The 12,337-nt window shown below is 36.7% G+C and overlaps 1 long non-coding RNA gene across 1 annotated transcript in view; it reads left to right on the top strand.

Moving 5' to 3' along the window:
- The window catches only part of LOC123333108, a 30,419-nt gene extending 19,476 nt beyond the window's left edge, over positions 1 to 10,943 (top strand). Inside the window, exons 3-4 of the long non-coding RNA XR_006550260.2 lie at positions 5,410 to 5,492; positions 10,680 to 10,943. This is a non-coding gene — a long non-coding RNA (uncharacterized LOC123333108). The remainder of the gene's footprint in view (positions 1 to 5,409; positions 5,493 to 10,679) is intronic.
- Positions 10,944 to 12,337: the final 1,394 nt, after the last annotated feature.

Consider the following 12,337-nt stretch of genomic DNA (forward strand, 5'->3'; position numbering starts at 1 on the left):
GGTTTTAGAAAAGGTAGAGGAACCAGAGATCAAATTGCCAACATCCGCTGGATCATCGAAAAAGCTAGAGAGTTCCAGAAAAACATCTATTTCTGCTTTATTGACTATGCCAAAGCCTTTGATTGTGTGGAACACAACAAACTGTGGAAAATTCTGAAAGAGATGGGAATACCAGACCACCTGACCTGCCTCTTGAGAACCTGCATGCAAGTCAAGAAGCAACAGTTAGAACTGGACATGGAACAGCAGACTGATTCCAAATAGGAAAAGGAGTACGTCAAGGCTGTATATTGTCACCTTGCTTATTTAACTTATATGCAGAGGAATCATGAGAATTGCTGGGCTGGAAGAAGCGCAAGCTGGAATCAAGATTGCTGGAAGAAATGTCAATAACCTCAGATATGCAGATGACACCACCCTTATGGCAGACAGTGAAGAACTAAGGAGCCTCTTTCTTGAAAGTGAAAGAGGAGAGTGAAAAAGTTGGCTTAAACTCAACATTCAGAAAACTAAGATCATCGCATCCTGTCCCATCACTTCATAGCAAATAGATGGGAAAACAGTGGAAACAGTGGTTGACTTTATTTTGGGGGGCTCCAAAATCACTGCAGATGGTGATTGCAGCCATGAAATTAAAAGATGCTTGCTCTTTGGAAGGAAAGTTATGACCAAACTAGACAGCATATTAAAAAGCAGAGACATTACTTTGTCAACAAAGGTCTACCTAGTCAAGGCCGTGGTTTTTCCAGTAGTCATCTATGGACATGAGAGTTGGACTATAAAGAAAGCTGAGCCCTGAAGAATTGATGCTTTTGAACTGTGCTGTTGGAGAAGACTCTTGAGAGATCCTTGGACTGCAAGGAAATCCAACCAGTCCATCTAAGGGAGATCAGTCCTGGGTGTTCATTGGAAGGTCTGATGTTGAAGCTGAAATTCCAATAATTTGGTCACCTGATGCAAAGAACCGACTCATTTGAAAAGACCCTGATGCTGGGAAAGATTTGAGGGCAGGAAGAGAAGGGGATGTCAGAGGCTGAGATGGTTGGATGGCATCACCAACTCAATGGACATGAGTTTGTGTAAACTCTGGGAGTTGGTTTTGGACAGGGACACCTGGTGTGTTGCAGCTCATGGGGTCACAAAGAGTCGGACATGACTGAACAAGTGAACTGAACTGAGAGATCTACTGAATCCAAGTCTTTGATTTGGATATCTGGAATGTATTTTTTAAATCTTTCATGTGATTTTGAAGACCAGATATGTTGTTGAAACACTGAGCTAGAAAGTTGAGCTGTAAATGGCATTCTTGGCATGGGAATAAGACAGGGAAGATGAGGAAATGTGACTAGTCTAAGCCTGCTTTGGAAATTGCAAGCAGATCAGGATGGCCATCATAAAGAGTGTAAGTGGGAACATGGTAGGAGAAAAGACTGAAAGCTAAGTAGAAACCAGATGGAGAATGCAACTAGTAAAGAGTAAGATATATGAGTTATTCAATGAATACTTGTTGAATAATGGCTAAATCAATGAATGAATGGGTCATTACAACTTTATATGTCTTGTTTGGAGTTGATGTCTATCTTGAAGTTTATGAAGAACCAATGACAGGTTTTGAGCCAGGAAGTGGAAACTGAGATTAAATTAACACAAATGAAATGTTATTCTAAAGTGACAAAGAAGCTCATACATTTTGAAGATTTTTTGGAGCTGTGATGGTATACTCATAAGAGACAGTTTTCATAATTCTTATTAATCTTTTATTTAGGGTGCTTAAACTCAGTGCAACTGCTTTTAAAATTTCATTAAACTCATTAATAGAAGAAACAGTTCAATCCTGACACAGAAAGAACTGACTTTCCTATTTTCCACCTATTGTGAGAAACATGACATGCACCACAGGGGGAAAATAATCACCTTAATTTTCTGTCATTGGAATGAATAATTTAAACATATAAATGATATTCTGAATATTTTATTTTATAATGGAGCATATCATCTCTTTTGATTTTGACAGCATGCTCTTTCATTTTTTTCCCAATTCAATTTTTGGAATGCTGTACCTTGGGAGAGCACTTGGCTGATTACAAAAATAGAGTAAAAATCCTTCTAGTCCTCCATGAATAACAAGTAGAACAGAAAATAGGAAGAAAAATAAAGAGAAGGAAAAGTGGGAATCCCAGTCACTTTGAGCTTTAATTAATCTTTGTAATGCTCCTCCAGGGCTTTGGTGTGAAGGAGCAGCTTAGAGGCCTGGATATGTGATTTAGTTATTTGGAGTGTCTCCCCTCCCTTGGGATGGATGCCACTTTAAGGATGCCAAAGAAAGAAGCCCAAGAGAACAGATGCCCAGGAGGAGTATGAAATTAACTCAGGATCAACAAGTAAATGAAGGACTTAGGGGAACTTGGCCCTGCAAACCAGCTAGGACTGAACCCAGAGGAGTAGATATTGTCATTATCAACCCCTTGATTATCTTTAAGCTAACTATTGCGTGGGAAGATATGGGTTACCATTAGTATCCACCCTCTATTTTAAAGATAAGTTCCAAGCTTCTTATTAAGGTATGAAAGGGCTTACTTAATCTGGCTTCAGACTCTCTCCTTCAGACTTCATTTCATTTCTTGCCTCTCTGTTCTCATAAAGCTTTACTATGCGCCCTGCTGCAACATTATCTGCCTCTAGCTCCGATGTCTTTTTATGTGCTCTTCCCTTTGCCTGGGGAACATTTTTCTCTTTATTTTCTTTCTTACTGGGACAGCAGTTACCTGTTTCTCAAAATTTATCTCAGTCTTAATTTATACCAAGATCGCTTGGATGCCCTTCTACAAGTTCCCACAGAACTCTCTGCTCTGTGCAGAACATTTTATTCAATTTGTTTAATTAAACAAGGAATTCAGAAACAAAGACTCTCCAATCTATTCTAAACTTGGAATAATCAGTTCAATGCCTTTAGAAGAAGAGAGTGGGTACACTAGTAGAGAGGTTCAGGTGTGATAAACAGAAAATAGTGGAGAGTTATGGACTTAGATATGGCACATCCCTCAGGGAAAGCTTTGATATTCAGTTTTTTTTATAGCTTTCCGTGACAAACAAAATATATACCTATGGCTGATTTATGTTGATGTTTGACAGAAAACAACACAATTTTGTAAAGCAATTATACTTAAAAACTAAATAACACATGTATACCTGTGGCGGATTCATTTTGATATTTGGCAAAACTAATACAATTATGTAAAGTTTAAAAATAAAATAAAAAAAAAAACTAAATAAGTTTTTTAAAAAATGAAAAAAAGCAAAATATATTTGTAAACCAAATGAGCTTGTTTTACAACTACAGTCTTGAGATCACATATCATATTTTACTTTGAGTTACTTTTATAACATAAAGCAGGTTATAAGAGAGATTTATAAATACTGACTAATTGAAAAAAATTACTGACTGCATGAATTGGAATTATTCCTTATTTCCAGTAGTCCCAACTTTTTTGTTCTTTTTATAGAACTTCAGTTAGCTGACAGACTGGGAAGTGATAACAGATGAAGAAAGTAAATGAGGGATGACTTTTAAGTATTTAGACCCAGATAGGCATAAGTTTCAGAGAAGGCAATGGCACCCCACTCCAGTACTCTTGCCTGGAAAATCCCATGGGCGCAGGAGCCTGGTAGGCTGCAGTCCATGGGGTCGCTAGGAGTTGGGCACGACTGAGCGACTTCACTTTCACTTTTCACTTTCATGCATTGGAGAAGGAACTGGCAGCCCACTCCAGTGTTCTTGCCTGGAGAATCCCAGGGGCGGTGGAGCCTGGTGGGCTGCCATCTATGGGGTCGCACAGAGTCAGACATGACTGAAACAACGTAGCAGGCATAAGTTTAGGACATTGGGTGTACAAGTTACAAATCTTGAAGTTTTTAACTAGAACAAGACTTTAAAAATATTCATTTCTAGCCTGAAAAATAATATAAAAGAATTTCTAGGTAAGAAATAATTAATATTGGTTAAGGTAGCTTCTATTTTTTAGGATACTATTCAAATTTCATATACTAAAAAGTCAACATTTTGGAAAAGTCAACACAGTCTTGACTCTTTGTCCAGTTTGTCTGTATCCAAACTGTTTATTTGGAAGATTTTGTATAGTCAATAAAATAAATAGAAAACTGTAACTAAAATAATTATTTTTTGAAGTATTAAATTCTAACTGTATGCTGTTGCCTGAAGGACATTCTGAGCTTAGGTCTGTTCTCATTGTTATAATGGAAAATTAGCAAACATTAAAGGAGTGTTAACTTTATATTCCAAAAAGAAAAAAAAAAAATACAAGGTCTACTTCTGAGGCCAACCAAAAGATTAAGAGAATAGAAAATTGAATATTCCTCAATGTGTGAGTCATTGTTATTTAATGCCATGCCTTTTGTTGTCAATTTCAGATACAGCCAAAAATAGACATCCCACATTTTGAAAATACAAGGGCTAGGTGAAAACCACTGACCTGATTTACTATAACCAAATTAGGTTCCTAGACCCAATTTCAATGTGTGTGTGTGTGTGTGCGCGCGCGTGTGCATGTTATGTAGCTCTCCCAAACCAACATGCAATTCTTAGGCACAAGCTGCATATCCTACCGCTCAAATCAATTGTGACACTATCTCTCAGAGTTAGCATCTGGTTCTACAGGTTGAGGGTTCTGTCCTTTAAGACTGCCCCCCTCACCCCACCAGCTTCAGATGCCAGTTTCAAGACCATGTTGCTACCTGTACTTCTGACCATTGCCTATAAATCAGAGGTCCTCACACCCTCTTCCTTGGGTTTTACTAATTTGCTAGAGTGGCTCAAAACTCAGAGAAAGATCACCAGTTTAGAATAAAAATATATTACTCAAGAACAGTCAGGTGAAAGAAAGGCACAGGGCAAGGCAGGGGAAAAGACACGGCTCTTCCATGCCCTCTGCAGGAGCCATTCTCCTACTCCCTCTAAATGTTCACCAACATGGAAGCTCCCTAAACCCTGTCCTCATGGGTTTTTATGGAGGTTTCATTACATAATCACCACTGATTAAACCATTGCCTGTTGACAATTGACTCAACCTCCAGGCCCTCTACTTTCTCTAGCTATCTGGGACTGGAACTGAAAGTCGCTTCTCCTGGGAAGGAGCCCCCTTTCAAAGATGTTTTTCAAAAGTCACCTGGCTAACAGAAAGTGCTACAGAAAAATGTGCCTAATTCCTTCCTAAGGAGTGTCCATATACACACAAGAATCGACAGGTTGAAGTAATTGTCAGTAGACTGAGAGGGAGAAACTCTAGAAAGAGGATTTATACCTCCCTTACCCTTTCTCAATTATTTCATAATGTGGATTTTTAACTTTCAGTTTAAAGTTTTTTCTCTTATTTTAATTATTTTCTTTGGCAGCTCTACAGGTGGCCTTCTTTAAGCAATCTGCTGGAAGCATGTTCGGCCTGTCCACCAGTCTGTCAACTGAAGTTATTTTCAAGGTGAGCAGTGAACTAACTCAAGGACTTAATGAAATAAATAAAGCTGGCGGTTAGCTCTACAGTTAGTAATACTAGAGAACTGTACTAGGATGCATCAAGTCCAAGGAAATGAGGTAGTTTTACCTGGAACACATTTCCCTCAGACTATTTACTGCTTTTTGTTTACCAGATTGTAGTCGGCTCTTCATGTTCATTTTAACAATGCTTTGGAGGTAAGAAAATACTCGCAGGAAAGGGAAAATGGTGTAAATCGGATTAAGCTTGACGAAAAGCTTGATAGATGCAAGGTCTTATAAGCCCCATGAAGGAAAAAAGTAGTCATCAAGAGGTGACATTATTTACTCAAAGCAATTTGCCATTGTTTGTGTGCGAGCTGCTCAGTACCGCATGACTTTTTGGGACACCATGGACTATAACCCACAAGGCTCCTCTGTCCGTGGGATTTTTCAGGCAAGAATACTGGAATGGGCTGCCATTCCCTTCTCCAGGGGATGGAGAATTCCTGCCATTCCTGGTCAGGATGGAATTCCTGACCCAGGGATCCAACCCAGGTTTCCTGCACTGCAGGCAGATTCTTTATAGTCTGAGCCACCCGGGAAGCCCAATTTGCCATTAGCTGACAGCAATCAATTTTTCATTTCTAGATGTTTGATAGACAGAGAGGGTTAGAGCAGATTTTAGCTTTGTCATTTAACCCTTACTCATAAAGCCACCATCAATGCATCGCTATCACTGCACCAAGCACTTAACATCACAGTTTTTTTTTCCTTGCAAAGCTCTGTACACAATGGACTTTTAAAGGAGGTGTGTATCTTTTAGTAACTCAGACTTCTTAGCCAAGGGTTGTGAGCTCAGGTTTGGAGCTGGATACCTCAACACTGTCATCTACTAATTCTCTCACCATTCTTATAAAATAAACATTTTAGAATTTTCATATATATCATAAAGGATGTCATTTGTTTGCCACAATTTACTACGTCATTCTCAAAAAGTTTTTTTTTATGTTCCCCTCAAGTTATTTCAGTGATAAAGTGATTAAGAGTTCTTACACTCAGAGAGATTTAATGCATTCTCATTTCCTGAAAGTCTGGGTTAAAGTTCAGGGAGAAATTTCAAATTTGAGTTATAAGATACACTGTTTTCGGAGAAGGCAATGGTACCCCACTCCATTACTCTTGCCTGGAGAATCTCAGGGATGGGGGAGCGAGGCTGGTGGGCTGCCATCTGTGGGGTCGCACATAGTCGGACACGACTGGAGTGACTTAGCAGCAGCAGCAGCATACACTGTTTTTAATGAATTGCATCTTTGATATGATTTTTTTTTTCATTTAAAAAAACTATACTTTTTCCCGAATATTATTCCAAATACATGTTTTACAGGCCACTATGGGCCAGAAACATTCTATGGAAGAAAGCATTTTGACAGATATTGGAAATAATTTTAATAGAAAAAAAGCTGACATTTATCTAGATGTGGCCATGTTCCATAGGATGATTTCAGCATCCAAAGTTCAAAGACAAAATGACTGTGGCTTTTCTTGCCACTCAAAATATTAACAATATTCCCTTATAGCCCACTCTTAATTGTTAGTTTGCGTGTCAGTAGATGGTACACTGACCTTTAGAAGTAGGGCTCCAATGGACAAGGGAGTATGCGTGTCAAGCATCAGAATTAATTCAACTTAAGAACAAACTGGCTTTGACCCCAACCAAAGCCAAAATCCAGCCAGAGGCCCATTAGAAATAAATATAAATTGTAGTATCACTTTTACAAGGTTGTGCCACTTAAGACTATTAAACCTAATAATTGAAAAAGAAATAACTGGAATAAAGGGTTTCTTTAAAAATGTATCTCATAAATATAAGCCCACATTGCTTTTTATTTTTAAGAAGGTGGTTTCATAATTTTCTTAAAAATAATTCTTCACTTTTGTTACCTATCAGGTATTCAGTCTAAAGGTATATTTTTGATAGAGAAATTTTCTATACCTAAAGCTAAAATAATTTTATAAATTATATAAGAAATCATATCAAAGATGCAATTCATTAAGGCATCTGACTGATAACACATATATCTGATGCAAAAGTCTTTTTCTTCAAGTCCTTATATTCAAGTTTAAGAGATTTTAAGTCTTTTAAATCCTTACTACAAATGTTCAAGAGGCCTAAGATTCCACCTTAATGCTAAAATTTTAAGGCCATACCTTACATTTCTATAATTTAAATTACATTAAAGGAGCTCAAAGTGTTATATTTACCCACAATAGCTGTTTTAGTACATGCTCAAATCTCTCAAAGGTTACCTAGTGATTCCTTTGAGCACAACGTATCATGTCTGGATGGTAGAGACAAGCTAAAGTCAGAGACCAAGAATATTTTTTCTGAAGTATATCTTTGCTCTCTCTTTATAGACAAAAGCACTGTCCAAATGAATTGCACTTAGAAATGTGTGTGTGTTGTGTGTGTGTGTGTGTGTGTGCGTGTGCATGCTGGCATGTATGCATTTGAGTACATGCATGGATCTCTATTGTTTCCAAGGGGAAGCATTTCTCCTCTCTTGAGTACTTGGTTATAGGTGTAGGAAGTATTTTCAGGAATTCTGGCTTCACTAAACTTAATATCCTCTACTGTCAACTCTGGGGAAATAAGGTTTGGCCTTTGGACTCTTAAACATACAGGAAATATGGCAAAACTTAATGATTTTTACAGTAAATGATTACTAGCTCAAGTAGAACTAACATGAATGAAAGCTAATATTATTTATGGCACTTAAAGTATTTTTCATATTTCTTTTCAATGTTTTGATATATGCTAAATAAATATTTAATATATGAATGCTCAAAGTCCTTCAGGAAGCATTCCAGCTTTCATTATCAAAGGCAACATCATAACTCATTATTGCTGAGCCTCTTTCCTGAAAGTAACTTTCAGGCAATAGGTGGCTTTTCCTTATGTGTATTATACCACAGAATAGATGCTTTAAAACCAATATATTCTAAAAACAATCTCTAAAAGTAATTCTAAAAACCAATCTCTCCATATTATTAATGTTTATATTTCACACTGGATTTCAGCAGTGAGAATAATTTGAAAATGTCTATTTAAAAGCAAGAAAAAAAGCCCACATCAACCTCAAAAATGTATATGCCACAGATGTTTACAATGAGCTATTCCCAGAGACATTAATAAGGGGTGATTTTTACCCAAATTTCAAGAGAGCTCAAATTATATAATACTACAGACCACATCGATATAATGGTTTTGCTTTCAGTGTTCAAGTTGTGCCCTAAAAGACTGATTTACCACTGTAATTACTGCTGACATTCTGTCCATCGTTACTCCTTTTCTAGATTTGGCAGTTTACATTGTGTAGGGTTTAAACAAGGTAAGAGTCACTGTTGAACATGGATTTGAGCTTCAAAAGAATGAATGTATATAATGGAAGTAAGAAGTGAAGTACTTCAGAGACAGAATAATGCAACAGAGTTGAATACTATGCTATGTATGTATTTTGGAGGTAATCTGGCCATTTATTGTATTAGTGAGAGCAAAGGATCCATAAAAAATATCTGACTTGCTCAAGATCTCAAAGTTGGTTGTTTCAGGAAGTGTTAAAACTGAGTATCTTTTGCTAATAAGACTCCTTTCCATTAAAACAGTAAGATGACCATCTGTTTACTGCAGTCATCTACCAAAAATTGGGCTTCCCTGGAGGCTCAGTAGTAAAGAATCCACCTACCAGTGCAGGAGACACAGATTCTATGCCTGGTACAGGAAAAGCCCCTGGAGAAGGAAATGGAAACCCATTCCAGCATTCTTGCCTAGAGAACCCCATAGACAGAGGAGCCTGGTGTGCTACAGTCCATGAGGTCATAAGGAGCTAACTAAGCGACTGAACAACAGAAAGATCACATAAAAGAAAATGTACAATATTTCTGGTTGGTCTCAGGAAGAGTTTATAAGACTATGAAATTTCAGGTAGAATGTATTATTCACACAGAAGGGGGCAAATTCATCCAGGAATTTGAAAAGAAGTAAACCTCAAAAAACCCCCATCAATTTTAAACAAATAATAATTTCTTCTACTTAAATCCACATTCAATTCAAATGGACTTATTATTCTTTCATAAAGTATTCTTGCGTTTTCCTAAATGAAATGATGTGTAGGATATAACATAACATCATATATTATATAGCTTTAAAACAGTATATTATGGGTTATATGGGAAGAGAGCGGGGGATGTAGAGGAAAAATTGGTGATGGATACATGTAAATCTATTATAATATTCTCATTTATAACAACTCAAATGTCTTCAGAATAATAAGTTAAGATATATAGTTCTCCATCTATTTTAATGTTATCTGGGCTGTTTCTAACCAAACATTAGAGATCTCTGGGGAATCATCTTAGCTTAAGCCATTCCATTGTTGAGCTCATAACACATCTTCCTGACTTTTTTCTCCCATAATGGATCCTTCTGCGTCCATCTTTTAAAAATGCCACCTGACACAGAGACAACATAAATGTCTTCTTATTTTTGGTACTGGTGAGAGAGTCAATTCCTAGGCAGGTTGATAAGAAGTCTGGGGTCCCTGAGAAGGAGAAAGTGAGAGTCTGGGGCTCTCAAGGAGGAAGTAGGAGTCTAGAATTCTCAAGGAGGAAAGGACAAACGTCTTTTTTTTTCCCCCTCTGCATTCCTTAGTCTTAGTCACATAAAACTTTTTATTTCTTTAAGCCCAGAACTGATGATTACACAACAAAACAACTCAGCTTAAACTCTGTACTAAGAATTATATAACAGTTTATCCTGCTTGATGACAGTTTCTCCCTCCTGAAAACCTGACTAATCCTGTTATCTTAAAATGTAAATTGTGGGAGTGAGTCTGGTAAGATCTTTACAACCTTGAGACATTCTTTTGACTTATTGTAATAACTAATTAAAAAAGTATCTAGCTTCCTTGCTAAGACTAGTAATGGGGGGGACTCTCCATCCTCCTTCTGATGTCTATGTCAAAAGCTTTCTCTGTGCCTTTTCATACTTTAAAAAAACTCTATGCAAAAGCTTTTGAGTGATTAAGCCTGGTCCCTGGTCCCAAAGCTAAATCTTCTTCAGAGATCACAAATCCGACACCATTCACCATAAGCTATCACTGGTTTTCATTTTTCTGTATTTTTTTTTTTTCAGAATTTCCAACTCTAGGGAGAATAAATCACACAAGTTCTACCTACCGTAAAGACGACTGTGAGATGTGAGAGGTACTGGAGATGAAAGCACTTCCAATGTGTGAGGAGTTAAAAAAAATGTTACTCATCATTATGATAAAAATAACCATAATGATGAAGATGTTGGTAACTGCTCTAATTGGTTTTCTTTTTGTTTTATCTCACACAGACCATATGCAATTAAAGCTCTTATTAAATCAGTGTGGATGTCGATCAGTTGCTTACAGCAATGCACTAAATCAGTGGAATTCTAATAATGAATTTCATGTAAGTTATATGCAATAAGTTATATGCAAATCTTCATTTGAACATGGTTTGTTACATTTGGAATCAAAATTTCTTTTTTTAAAAAGAAAATACCATTTTACTAGATCTCAAGACTGAATGTGATTCATTTTTGTTTGAAACATCTTTTATTTACTCCTTAAATGTTTTGGGGCTTCCCTGGTAGCTCAGATAGGCTTCCTTGATATTTCAGTTGGTAAAGAATCTGCCTGCAATGCAGGAGAACTGGGTTCGATCCCTGAGTTGGGAAGATCCCCTGAAGAAGGGAAAGGCTACCACTCCAGTTTTCTGACCTAGAGAATTCCATGGACTATACATGGCTCAAATGGTATAGAACCTGCCTGCGATACAGGAGACCCAGGTTCAATCTCTGGGTCAGGAGGATCACCTGGAGAAGGAAATGGAAACCCACTCCAGTATTCTTGCCTGGAGAATTCCATGGACAGAGGAACCTGGTGGGCTTACAATCCATGGGGTCGCAAAAGAGTTGGACACGACTGAGTGGCTAACATTAAATGTTTTTTGGCTAATTAGAAGTTGGAGGCTCATCATTTATATGAATGAAAAGGTAACATTTGTATTAATTCTATTTTCTATTAATAATTTTTGTCCTCAGAAGGTAAGGAACCAGTTTTTAATGTGTTCTTCATACTTTAAGATAATTTTTGTAAACTGTCAAAGGTCTGTTTTCAAGGAAAGAAACTGAAAACCATTTCATGGATTTTTCAGATTTTTGTCTAAATAACCATAGAAAATGGTTAGGAATAACCATTCCTTTATGGAATCTAACTGAAATAAAAGCTATTCTCCAATGATGCAGAGAGATAATTGTGACAATTCACTTTCATCACCCTTATTGTCATCTTACTTGATACAATGTAACATGAAGAAGAGCCCTAACATGTATATTTCATAGTGAAATCATTTAGTTCTAAATTTTAAAACCCTAAAATAAATATTAAAATTCATATTTAAAATGTATAAATTTACATGAGTAACAAGTGTAATTCTATTAAGGGAGATGAAGTACAGTCAAAATTGTAAGACAGTGTCAAAGTTAGGTTACTCAACTCACAATTAGCTCCAAAAAGTGAATAGGATTTTTTTTTTTAAACCTAAATTAAGTAACTGACTTATTCAGTTCACATATAATAGTTACTGCCTAAAAGTTTTTAAAAAGTTAATAGAACTTGTTTGTACTTTGCAATCTTATATTTTTAAAACCATATGTATTTCATATTTGCATCTCATCTTTAAAAACTAAATACAGCTAATAACAAAAGCCTCTCCCAGCATCCCATTCTTTCACCTTCTCAGAAGTAACTATAGCCTGAT

Source organism: Bubalus bubalis, chromosome 4 (genome assembly GCF_019923935.1).
Source record: "Bubalus bubalis isolate 160015118507 breed Murrah chromosome 4, NDDB_SH_1, whole genome shotgun sequence".
Lineage (NCBI taxonomy): Eukaryota > Metazoa > Chordata > Mammalia > Artiodactyla > Bovidae > Bubalus > Bubalus bubalis.